Source organism: Euprymna scolopes, chromosome 1 (assembly GCF_053919585.1).
Source record: "Euprymna scolopes isolate OS-2025 chromosome 1, ASM5391958v1, whole genome shotgun sequence".
Lineage (NCBI taxonomy): Eukaryota > Metazoa > Mollusca > Cephalopoda > Sepiida > Sepiolidae > Euprymna > Euprymna scolopes.
This window is the reverse complement of record NC_136482.1, coordinates 24,347,705-24,360,605: the sequence shown is the minus strand read 5'-3', so window position 1 is coordinate 24,360,605 and position 12,901 is coordinate 24,347,705. Positions and strand designations below refer to the sequence as shown.

The window sequence follows — 12,901 nt, the reverse complement described above, 5'->3', positions numbered from 1 at the left end:
GGGACAGAGTATGTATATGTGTGACGTCTGAATATATATATATATATATACATAGAATAACCCCCCTATACGTGCATTTGTAAATTCTTTTCCAGAATAAGAAGGAACATAAAGGATGGTGATTCCTTTTGTGGTTGGAAAAAACAATTTGGGCTCTGAATAGTCGAGGGCATTGTATTGTGAGTGGTAGTTGCGGTTGGTTTGCTCTAAGGGCCCTTTGTTGCCGTTTGGTTATTAGATTGACGCCTCTATTTTCTTCGAATTGGCTTGTACCTACTTTGACTCTGTTTCTCCATTAATATATATTGTTTAATGAGGCTTCAAAGGTGTTTGGGTCTATATTAGCCTCACCTAGAGATTTCTGGTCCTTGAATCTAAATAGCGGGCAGCTTCATTCATTAAGTTGACTGAAGAGCACTTGTTTCGGCAGTCTAGTGTCCTGCATGTGAGCCATATGGCCAGACCATCTCAGTCGATATTTCATGATTAAGGCATTAATGCTGGTGACTTTGGCTTTCTCGAGGACAGTTATGTTGGACACATAATCGTCCCACTTAATCCGCATGATAGTCCGCAGTTTTTTTTCTGGTGGAACTGTTCGAATTTTTTTAAGTCTTTACTCTAGATGGTCATACAATAGAGTGAAAACAACTCTGGCATTTTTTACTATCACCTTTGTCTGGATGGTTAGATCCTTGTTCTTTAAGATCCTTTAAGGTCTTATTTAAGATTCTGTGGACAGTCTTCCAAATGCAGTGTGGCCTGCCTGTTGTCAGTTTTCGATTTCTTTCGAAAACTTGAGTGGAAAAAATGCTGCCCAGTCACTAATTAGAAAACTGAAAATACCTAATAAAAACAAGTATATAAAAAACACAACAATTCTTGGTGACCCCACTCATATATATATATATATATATATATATATATATATATATATATATATATATATATAGACAGATAGATATATAGATAGATAGATATAGATATATATATATATATGTGTGTGTGTGTGCACGCGTATATATATATATATAGATAGATTGATAGATGTAGATAAATGTTAATCTCTACTATTATATAAAAGTGACTTTGTGTTGAGGTGTGAGAGAGTTCCTTCCTCAAAAGTTTCGAAACGACTGAGCCTATCTTTTGCAAATTTCACAAAAAGGTAATTTATATGTCTGGCAGTGTTCTTAGATATGTTTTATACAGAAATTCGCTCGATAAGTATCAAAACGAAAAAAAATCCGATTCTAAAAAGTCTTTCTTTCTTTTTTTTTTTTTTTTACACAGAGATCACCACTTATCAAGGCCCGGAAGACACTCAGGGATAAGGGTTATTGCAAGTACATTACGTTAGTGTGGAGATTTGATGAAGTGTTTACTTAAGGGGGCGGTTCATTAGGAATTTGTCAACATTGGACTTGAACACATCCAAGTTGTAGTCCGGTGGGAAGCAGGCAGACGGAACAGAGTTCCACAGGCGTGCAGTTCTAAGAAAGAAGATCTGTTCATGGAATCCGCGTTTTGATTTAGGCACAGATAAAGAGTGGGGAAAAATTTTCACAGTGGATTCGGCTAGACGGGTGTTTTTCGTGAAAGACGAGCACCTGCCATGGAAATAACGATAAAACAAGGATAGGCTCGCAACGTCTCTTCTGTGGAAGAGAGAGGTTGCAGGGTAGAGAAAAGGGCATCCTCCACTAAGCCACGAAGTCTATTTTGTACTCTGTCAAGGCAGGATAGGCTATTTTTGCAGCTCCTGCCCAGATATGGCAACAGTATTCCATCCTTGGACGTACTTGGCTTTTATATAGATAGAGAATTGCATCAGTAGTGAGATATCTTCTGGAGCGGTAGAAGAATCCCACCATCTTTCCAGCGACCTTGACAACAGACTTGATGTACGTGTTCCATTTCAGATCAAGAGTAAAATAATTTTTACAAGGGAATATTTTTCGTTTTATTATTATTATTATTATTATTATTATTATTATTATTATTATTAGTCTACCGGGCAAATTATTCCTCGTAATTTATAATATTCAATAGGGGATTTATTCTCTCATAATACATATACAATCTGCATAAATTAAAATATTATATTTAAGCGTACGCCGGGCGTCTCCGTCTCTCTCTCTCTCTCTCTCTCTCTCTATATATATATATATATATATATATATATATATATATATATATATATATATATATATAAAAGTGAACGTGTCTGTCTGTCTGTCTGTCTGTCTGTGTACATTTCCCTACGCAATAACTCTGTCAATTTTTAGTCTATAGACTCGAAATTTGAAATACCGGGTACTGAGATTTGGGAAAATCGATGTGACGGGTGTCAGCCAGAAATTTGGCTGTTAAGGGGTCAAATTTCAACGATTTGACCTTTAAGAACTCTACCAAACTCCTCCGACAATTTTGGGTCTAGACACTTGAAATTTTAGATATAGGTTCCTTGAACCTGGATCTAATTTAATAAAGTGATTTGAGCCCGGAACTATAAATTTTAAGGGGTCATAATAGGGGTCAAATTAAAAAAAAATTTACTCTTTTTTTTTTTTTTTTGCTCAGCATACACCTCCAAACACCCGGGCAACGCCGAGCTGAAATGCTAGTATATATATATATATATATATATATATATATATATATATATATATATATATATATATATATACGGCAACCCGGATATAAGATACTTCGTTTCCGGTCCTTACAGCTCTCTTATATCCGAGTTACACTGTACATTAAAAAAGGCTCAAATTTTGAACCAGAGGAAATATATCATATATTCGTTTTCTTATATTCGGGTCTCTTATACCCGGGTTATACTATATATATATATATATATAGGGAGAGAGAGAGAGAGAGAGAGAGAGAGAGAGAGAGAGAGAGAGAAATCTATATATCTATAAAAGTTAAAGTGTCTGTGTCTGTGTGTGTCTGTGTACATTTCCCTATGCAATAACTCTGTCAATTTTTAGTCTACAGACTCGAAATTTGATGTACAGGGTACTGAGATATGGGAAAATCGAAGCGATCGATTTTCGGCCAGAAATTTTGCGATTAAGGGGTCAAAGTTCAACGATTTTACCTTTGAGAACTCTACCAAACTCCTCCGACAATTGTTGGTCTACGCACTTGAAATTTTAGATATAGATTCCTTGGACATGGATCTAACTTAATAACTTGATTTGAGCCCAAAACAATAAATTTTAAGGGGTCATAATAGGGGTCAAATTTAAAAAAAAATTGACTTCTGCGGTCTCTTCCAAATTACTCAGACAATTTCTGGTCTAAATATTTGAAATTTTACATAAAGGGTATGCAGAGATAGGGCAAGCTTTTTTATCAGTTTGGGTCGAAAATTTTTAGTTACCAATATATAAATGTATGTATGTATGTCTGTTTGCATGTCTGCCTTAAACTTTCAATAGAGGCGACGGATTTTACCAAGATCAGTATCGTTTTAAAGTTCGACCTTTCATACGACAAATATCGAAAAATTGGCTAAAAACATTAATATGTTCCCCTTCAACTAGACACTTTTCTACAGGGGGGGGGGGTCACTTTTTTCGCCGATATTTTTTAAAGTTATCCTCTCCTTTAGATTGTCTAGCCTTAATTTAAAAAATGTCTCTTCCGGTTTGGCGGTGGTCGTAACACTTAAACGTTAGGTTTTACCCCGTTCTTTTCCTCCTTTGCGGTACGGGTTCGAGCCTGCCTTCCTACTACCACTGTTTTTTTGTTTTTTGTTTTTTTTGCTCAACATAAACATCCAAACACCCGGGCAACGCCGGGCTGAAATGCTAGTTAATAAATAAATTAATATTAAAACGATTGCAAACTAATACGTCTGTCCGTGTTTCTCGGTGTTGTTGTTGTTGTTGTTTCTTTATGTTATTAGTTAATATCACGATTAGATTTTATTTTCTAATAGTGTAATATGTTTTTAGAACAATATATCTGCAAGGAAGGTGGGCTCCTGCAACCGTGTTAAAATTACTCACACCAGAGAATATCCTATATCTTTACAAGGTAAGAATTCGCTCATGCATGGAGCATTGTTGATACATATGGTCTCACGCTCTTAAACAAATAGTCTCACGCTCTTAAACAGGGTCCCAAAAAGAGGATAAAATCAAATGTCCTGCCGCTTAAGCTCTAAATTCTCACCCATCGACGCAAAGTTGCATCTCTGTGCCTATTTTACAAGTGCTTTAATAGAATGAACTGATGAACTGTTAGCGTTTGTGGTCCCTCAACGTACACACTTCAGACAAGCAGTAAAATCACTCTTTACTGTTGAGGTCCAAGATGCCGTTAAGTCTCCTACTATATAGTTTTTTTTTTGTTTTTTTTCGTCGGACTGGTTATTCATTTGTTTTCCACGAAACAAAATGTGACACAAGGTGGGTTTAATGTGAGGGATTACCAGCTCCCCTCAAAAGGGGATTCTGCAAAAATAGAATTGCCTCAGTATAGAAAGGTTTCTCCCTCAATTGACTGAGGACAATTAATTTGAGTGCAGCATCTGTGCAGACCCCACACTTCAGTGACCAGCCCAGTACAAGTACCGGGTGACTGCTAAACTTTGGGATTCCCTCCTCGTTTTCTGCTTCCTTGATTTTACTAACCTACAGAAGTTTAAATGTATGTGAATAAACATCTCGCTGCTCAATTCTCCACAATCCTTTGTAAGACACACACCCAAATACTAGCTCCTTACGTCCCAAGTGGCAATATCAAGGCCAAAAAGCATTTGAGGATAAAGATTAAAATATATCAAGAACATAGTATATGAAAAATAAAAAAAGCAACTGATTTCCACATTTTTTTTAGAACTGTTAGTAAAATCACAGCTAAGAAAAGAAAGGAAAAATAATAATACTTTTATTTTGTTATTAATAGTCCAAACATAAAATTCAATACTGAAAAAAGAACCCAGAATCGTGCATGTTAAGTTCGTATAGAACGCACTACGAAATAAATCTATTTATAACTTTTCTTTTTTTTTTACTTTATCGTCCCAACTCTGGGTCTATTTTTTTTTTTTTCCTACTCGTACCATTGTTGTTGCTCGTTGTATGCTGAAGCAAGGACAACGAAATAACAGGGAAAAAAAAACAAACTAACTAAAAAACGCAGCAACAACAAGAAAAGTTATATCTTAAAGACGACAAGAACAACAATAAAAACTGCCCAAAGAAACAAAAAGACGAAAATATATCGCACGGAATTGTAAACAAGAAATTAGTGACAACAGAGTTATCGTTCCTGGTAGACAAAATTGGCACGGAAATTTATTACAGCACATGAAGGTTGAATCTGAATTAACTTTCTCCAGTGTAACCCTCTCTGTGTGGAGACGCGGTGGATAATACTCACATCTGTTTATATAGATATCCTATATATATATATATATATATATATATATATATATATATATATATATATATATATATATATATATATGACATAGATCTAAACCGACATAGAGTGCTAGAGCCACCTGGATGGATATATACATTTATTTATAATTTAATTATTTTTTGTTTTGTTTTAATTTACACACATACATACAGATGTAAATATATAAATTTATGCATAGATGTGCATTACATTATTTATTAACTCAAAAATACATAAACAAAAATGTTATTTCATGAAGACGGAATTATAATTTCCGATGATGTTTTTTAAATAATGGATTAAATTTAACAAGTAACATTTTTTTTTTTTTTTTTTTTTGCTTCCGAGTAAGAAAGACAAAAAAATAGTTAAAGATTTACATATACATGTACATACATAAAATTGATAATTTTTATGTTAATGTCATATCAGTTTCGGAAGTATTATTTTCCCAACACTGGATTAAAATTCATTTTATTTTGTTAAAATTAACGAAATCCAAATCTAAAAATACTTCTAAGGGGGAAAAAAAAACTGCAACCAAAAATATAAAGCTTTGAATAAAAACAAAAAGAAAAGAAAAAAAAAGAAAAAAAATAACTTCGTTCGTACAACTCTTACACCTTTAACGGTATTGAGTTACACGACCAAGTGATACGCGGTTCCTCCGTATCTTCGTTACTCTGAAAGAAGAAGAAAAAAGAATAACGGAGCTGTTTAAAAAATATTCACAAAAATTTATTTATTTATTTCAATATTTGAAGCAAAGAAAAAAAATCGCAATTTTATTGTCTTTGCGATTGTTGTGTCGGCTGTTCGCTGTTTGAGAGTAAGTCGTTGTTTTTAGCATTACGACTTGCTGCGTCCACGCGAAAATGGTAACGGAATCGTATGGAAGTGTATTGTAAACTTCTTCGAACGAAATGTCGAAATTTGAATGGAATTTCATGGAATTACTTTTTTAATGGATGTTTCTGATGCGATACCAACTTTCTGATACGATTAGAAACGAAGGAAACCGAACGGAATTTGTGTCAATCTGCCTACATCTTACCTATATCAACAAGCACCAGGTTAGTATCGTAGACTTTCTAATAATTATATATGCGTACAAATGCAGTTTATATATATATATATATATATATATATATATATATATATATATATATATATATATATATATACACATACACACGTGTATAGACATCTTGCTGCTAAACTCCCTACATAGCATCCCTGCAACCTATGTCCCAAATAGTAGCCCCAGCATGAAAGTGACACCGTGCACGGCGATATAAGTTGCAGGGATACTGTGCAGGGAGTTGAGCAGCAAGATGTCTATCCATGTGTGTCTATGTGTATATGTATAAATAAATATACATAATTATATATATATACATAATTATATATATATATATATAATTATGTATATTTATATATACGTATGAATCTATATGCATATATGAACATGTACGTATATGCATATAACATGTAAGTATATACATATATATGTATATTTATATATATATATATATGCATATATGTATGTATATATGTGTATATATGTATATATACGTATATGTATGCATATATTTATGTATATATGTGTATATATGCATATACACGTATATGTATGCATATATTAATGTGTATATATGTATATATACGTATATGTATGCATATATATACATACGTATACTTACGTATATGTATGTATATGTGTGTGTATACATGTATATGTATATGTGTGTATATATGTATATGTGTGTATATATGTATATGTATATATGTGTATATATGTATATGTATATATGTGTATATATGTATATATGTGTATACATGTATATATGTATATATACGTATATGTATGTAGATATGTATATACATATAGGTATGTTGAAATATATATATATATATATATATATTTACTGTACTGTTTACTGCGTACGTACCTGTTATAATGTGAGGTACAATAGTGTACTAATATGTATGTAATATATATATATATATATATATATATATATATATATATATATATATATATATATATATTCAGCTGTCAGCACTTACATCAACACAGTTCAATACTTAAGTAGAGTTTAGTAGACATATACAGATAAGGCGTGTAACTTATAGGGAACTGTCAATATATTATTCTCCTGGCTATTTAGCCTGACTATTTTCTGCCAGAATGAAACAACATGTAATAATCTATTTAGTCTACATTTAAACTGTAAGCATTAGATTTTGTTTTGTTTATTGATATATGAACGCGCGTGCACGCACGCACACACACACACACACACACACACACATATATATATATATATATATATGTATATGTATATACTGTTGTATATTCTCTTTCACAAAAACTAAAACAAAATATGCTTTGCCTGTGTTCGCGCTAATAAATTTATTAATCCGTGATAACGCCAGTAATTTTATTTGTATGCATAAATTATCATTATAATTATACGTTATTTCAATAATTATACGTTATTATTATCATTTTCAATCCTTGATTTTTGTATTTAGATGAAATGATGTTCTTCAAATATATTTCACGCGGGGGTTATCTGACTTTTTACTCTCTCTCTCTCTCTCTCTTATTCTCCTCTTCAAAACTTTAAGTAGTTATGTCAGGTATGTTTTACTAATATCTTTGTGACGGGACGGATTACTATTTACTCATATTTATACACATAGATACACATTTGTCTACATTAAAGAGTGTAGAATATATATATATATATATATATATATATATATATATATATATATGTGTGTGTGTGCGCGCGCGTGCACATGTGTACTAGACTTTAAAAAAGGACAGGGAAATTTAGCCAGTTAACGTAGGATAAGTGTTGTATTAGAAATCGATGGTTAAACATGGTATGATTTGTACTCATTTTTGCATTTAATACACTCCATATTAATCCCTATTAATCAATGTAAATCCCTTACTGATGCTATAATACTTAGTTCACTGCACCTTATCACAACACAAATGAAATGAAACTTTGGTCATAACTAGTTTATTATATTCAAAACATCACATCAAAACACTAGGGTCTTTGGCCTTTTTTCTCCGTTGACTGTAAAATGCCCAGAAAAACAATTGAATGTCCTCTGTTTTGTTTGAGTCACACTATATATATATATATATATATATATATATATATATATATATATATATATATATTATAAAGTTATGAAAATATATATGGCCGTTAAGCTACACAGAATACGTTAATCTAGGTAGCAAGTTACGAAAATATATATGGCAATTAAGCTACACAGAATACGTAGAGCTAGGTAGTAAATTATGAAAATATATATGGCAATTAAGCTACACAGAATAGAGTAAAAACCGAAAATCGAACATAATACAAAGTAGTAGTAGTAATTAATAATAATGTGTGTGTGTGGTTGTGTATTTGTATGTATATGTGTATGTATATTTTAAACAATATATATGCCGCTCCTTAATTGTGGGGTACCAAATTGCTGAAGGGGAAAATTATTCCCGCATTTAGGTAAAAATGCACTTTCATATAAATAATTAATTTCATTCAAAAGTATCGCAAATAAAAACAAATAAATAACATATACATATTTCTGGGTTGAATTTGTGGGGGAGGGCAGGAAAATAGTAATTTATATATTTTTTAACAAAACAGCGATAATAATAATTTGGGTCAATTATAATCTCAAAAGTTCATTGGCTAATTATCTTTTGAACTGAATGACGTAATTTATGCGCGTGCCTTTTTGGTTGAATAAAACGAAGCCATATTTTACGTATTGTGCACCTGTAGAAAGGTACTAAATTATATATATATATATATATATTATATATATATATATATATATATATATATATATATATATATATATATATAATTATTTTAATGCACTTCGTTTGTGTGCATCAGTTTGTATCCTATGGACTGAGAAATTGCTGGGCCGATTTTTTTTTTTTAATTACAGACAAATGTACTTATATGTTTAGTAGTGTTCTGTGGTTCGTATCTACATGTTTCCGATAAATATAAAAAATCGATAATCGTAAAAATACGATTTAAAAGGAACAGTCTTTTTTTTTTTACGAAAGTTAAAACTGATACAGCCTTATATCAAAGGGCCCGGTGTATAAAATCAACAGTAGGTTCTTTAATAAGAAAGGGACGCGTTCGAAATGAGTGTTTCCGTTAAGAGCACAATTGAACTATGACGCTTAACTTTTGCATTTTAAACTTTAATTCAAACAATTATATAAAAATAATTTTATAAAATAACAGTAGATTCTCTACAGTGCAATTTAGACTACAATGTATTTTAGCTTTGTGAAGCTTCATTCCGATGTATCGAGGAAGGTTACCGACTAGAGCAGGCAATAAAGTGCTTTCATTGTAAAATAGGCAATTTCACCGATTAGGATGACAAGAAAAGTATTGGAAGTGTGAAACATCCCTTCATTCTAATCCCATCTCTAACAATGCCGGGTCTCCCTGCTAGTATAGTCTAAATAAGCTTTGAATATTTTATAGAATGCAAAAATTCAGTTTAAATTACTGTGAATCTCTATCTATATTATTATATAAACGGAAATTGTCTGTGTGCGTATGTTTAAATATATGTGTGTGTGTGTGTGTGTGTGTGTGTGTGTGTGTGTGTGTGTGTGTGTGTGTGTGTGTGTGAGTGAGAGAGAGAGAGCGAGTTCACTCCCTACGAACTTGAAAATGGCTGGGCCGATTTTTATGAAATTTCATACAAAAGTACTTTTTTGTGTCTGTCAGGGTTCTGAGATTTGTGCCGAAATGCATACGATAAGTATCGATAATCGATACTCGAAATAATCAAATGAAAGAAGGGACAAACGATTTGGACCAAAGTTAACACCTTACATAGTTTAACATCGCAAGTGTATTCGAGAAGGTTTATTACTAGGGCTGTGACAACAATACGCTTTTCATTGTTTTAACCCTTAAGTATATATCCGTTAATATCTTATATGTTTTTTTATATAGACTGGTGTGCTTAACTGTGTCTTACTGTGTCTGATATATACTTGAGAGTCAAAAGAATGAAAATAATTTTCTGTTGTCACAGCACTATGTATTACCACACAAGCTGAAAGGCCCGACATATAAAATCAACAAGAGATTCTTTGATATGACAGGGGCGCGTCCGAAATCCATGATTCTGTTTAAAGCATAATTGCACCATAATACTTGATTTTTTTAAAATTTAGTTTTAATTTAAATTCAAGTTATCCTTAACGCACAAACAGTAAGGCCGGGCATATAAAATCAACAGTAGATTCTAAGAACATCTTTGAAATTAATGTTTCTGCTTAGAGCACAATTGAGGCATGGTACTTGACTTTGCATTTTAAACTTTAATTCAAGCCATTATATATATATATATATATATATATATATATATATATATATAGTGTGTGTGTGTGTGCGTGTGCGTGTGTGTGTGTGTGTGTGTGTGTGTGTGTGTGTGTGTGTGTGTGATAGCATGTGTGTTATTTATTTATTTTGTGTGTCACGCTTTCAGCCGAGGGACTATCGTTTAATTGTTATGGACTTCTTGTAATAAATAATTTTACCAAGAATTCTTCATAAGTTTTAGTTTCGGTTTCGACTATAGCTGATGGCACTCAAGGTATTTATTTTTGATAAATGATTTTACCATAATTTCATAAGTTTTGGTTTCGGTTTAAATTATAGCTTATTGCACTCAAGTCATTTATTCATTCATAAATAATTTTACCAAGAATTCTTCATAAGTTTTGGTTTAGGTTTCGATTATAGCTGATGGCACTCCAATAATCTATTTTTTTTTCTGTTTATAAATAATTTATCAAGGATTCTTCATTAGTTTTGGTTTCGGTTTCGATTAAAGCTGAAAGAACTCAAGTTAGATATATATACATATATTTTTTTATAAGTTTTGGTGTCGGTTTCGATTCAAGCTAATGCACTCAAGTCCTATGGATATATTTTCTTACTGTTGAAATCGTAACATTATAATATATAAAAATCGATAGGACAGTAACTCTATAATAATATATACGAAATCTGCAAGAATTAAAATATCATAATTAAGCGTACTTTACGATCGGGCTATGCCGGGCGTCCCTGCTAGCTTAGATAAATCCTTTTTTAGTTTTAACAAAAGGCTTACACTAATATCAGGGCGACTCCATTTACGCTGAACATCTCCGGAATGCCAACATCAGTCCACTGTAAAATTTCCACGGGTCCTGCTAGTATATATATATATATATATATATATATATATATATATATATATATATATATATATATATTATTGCATTTTCACCCTAAACAAGGCACAGTGCTACTTTGATTTAGGGGGATATTATCTGGGACATAATTTGCAGAGATACTATGTAGGGAGCTGAGCAGCAAGATGTCTGTATTCATTACAGTTGAACTTCTGCATGTCAGTACAGTTAGGGAAGCAGGGACCCAGAAGGGAATTTAGAAAGTAAGCCTGAAGGAATAAACTATTATAGTAGAAGGCTTTCTTGCATCTACGGATTTCTATAGTGGAAAGGTGGGATTTTGCTGGTTATTGTATTTGCATTTACGTCGAGGGAGTATGAGGCTTGTAGTTCGTCGGAGCACCTACCATTTAAATAATTCTAACACAGGCAGAGGAATGCAACATTTCGATGATGGGACAGAGGTTGAAGCCTAGCTGACAGTGTAGAACCTATTAGGATGGCGACTCTCCTTTGAACCCTGTCTAAGTGTGAAAAACTAGTAGCAGATGCACCAGACCAAATGTGACAACAATATTCCATACATGAGCGAATGGTGGCCTTGTAGAAGTACAGGATACTCTTAGGTGTAAGTAACTTTCTAGCACGGTAGAACGAGATCGCCTTATTTGCAGCAACCTTGGCAATGCCTCCAATGTATTTGTTCCAATTGGTGTTCCCTGTGAACGTTAAGTCGATGAGTTTGAACGAAGTACTTTCAGGTAATGTATCATTAGCCATGGCTATTAGTGATTGAGAAAGTTTCTGGTAATTATTAAAGAAAAGACGCATAGTCTTGGCAGTATTTAATGTTACCATCCATTTTTGTCCCCATTCCACTACGGACTGAAGGTTTTTCTCTTTGCCTTAGATATGTATTTATTCGTTTTCCCCTCGTGTCTGTTATAGAGTGTGGTGTCATCAGCAAATATACCCATCTCAAAGACAATTTTATTAGGGAGGTCATTTATGAATATCAGGAATGATAATGTTTCAGGGATCGACCCCTGAGGTACATCCGCATTTATTGTTTGACGCAAGACCATCGAGGACAATCTGGATTCCTTTATTAAAGAATGATTTAATTATATTAAGTATTCGTCTAGTAATACTATAGGATCTGATTTTCATGAGAAGACCATCGTGCCATACCCTATCAAAGGCCTTAGATAT

At 32.5% G+C, this 12,901-nt stretch overlaps 1 long non-coding RNA gene across 1 annotated transcript in view; it reads left to right on the top strand.

Annotated features, from left to right (window-relative positions):
* Positions 1-5,735: 5,735 nt before the first annotated feature.
* Positions 5,736-12,901, top strand: part of LOC145287487 (uncharacterized) — a 133,221-nt gene continuing 126,055 nt past the window's right edge. Inside the window, exon 1 of the long non-coding RNA XR_013869174.1 lies at positions 5,736-6,497. This is a non-coding gene — a long non-coding RNA (uncharacterized LOC145287487). The remainder of the gene's footprint in view (positions 6,498-12,901) is intronic.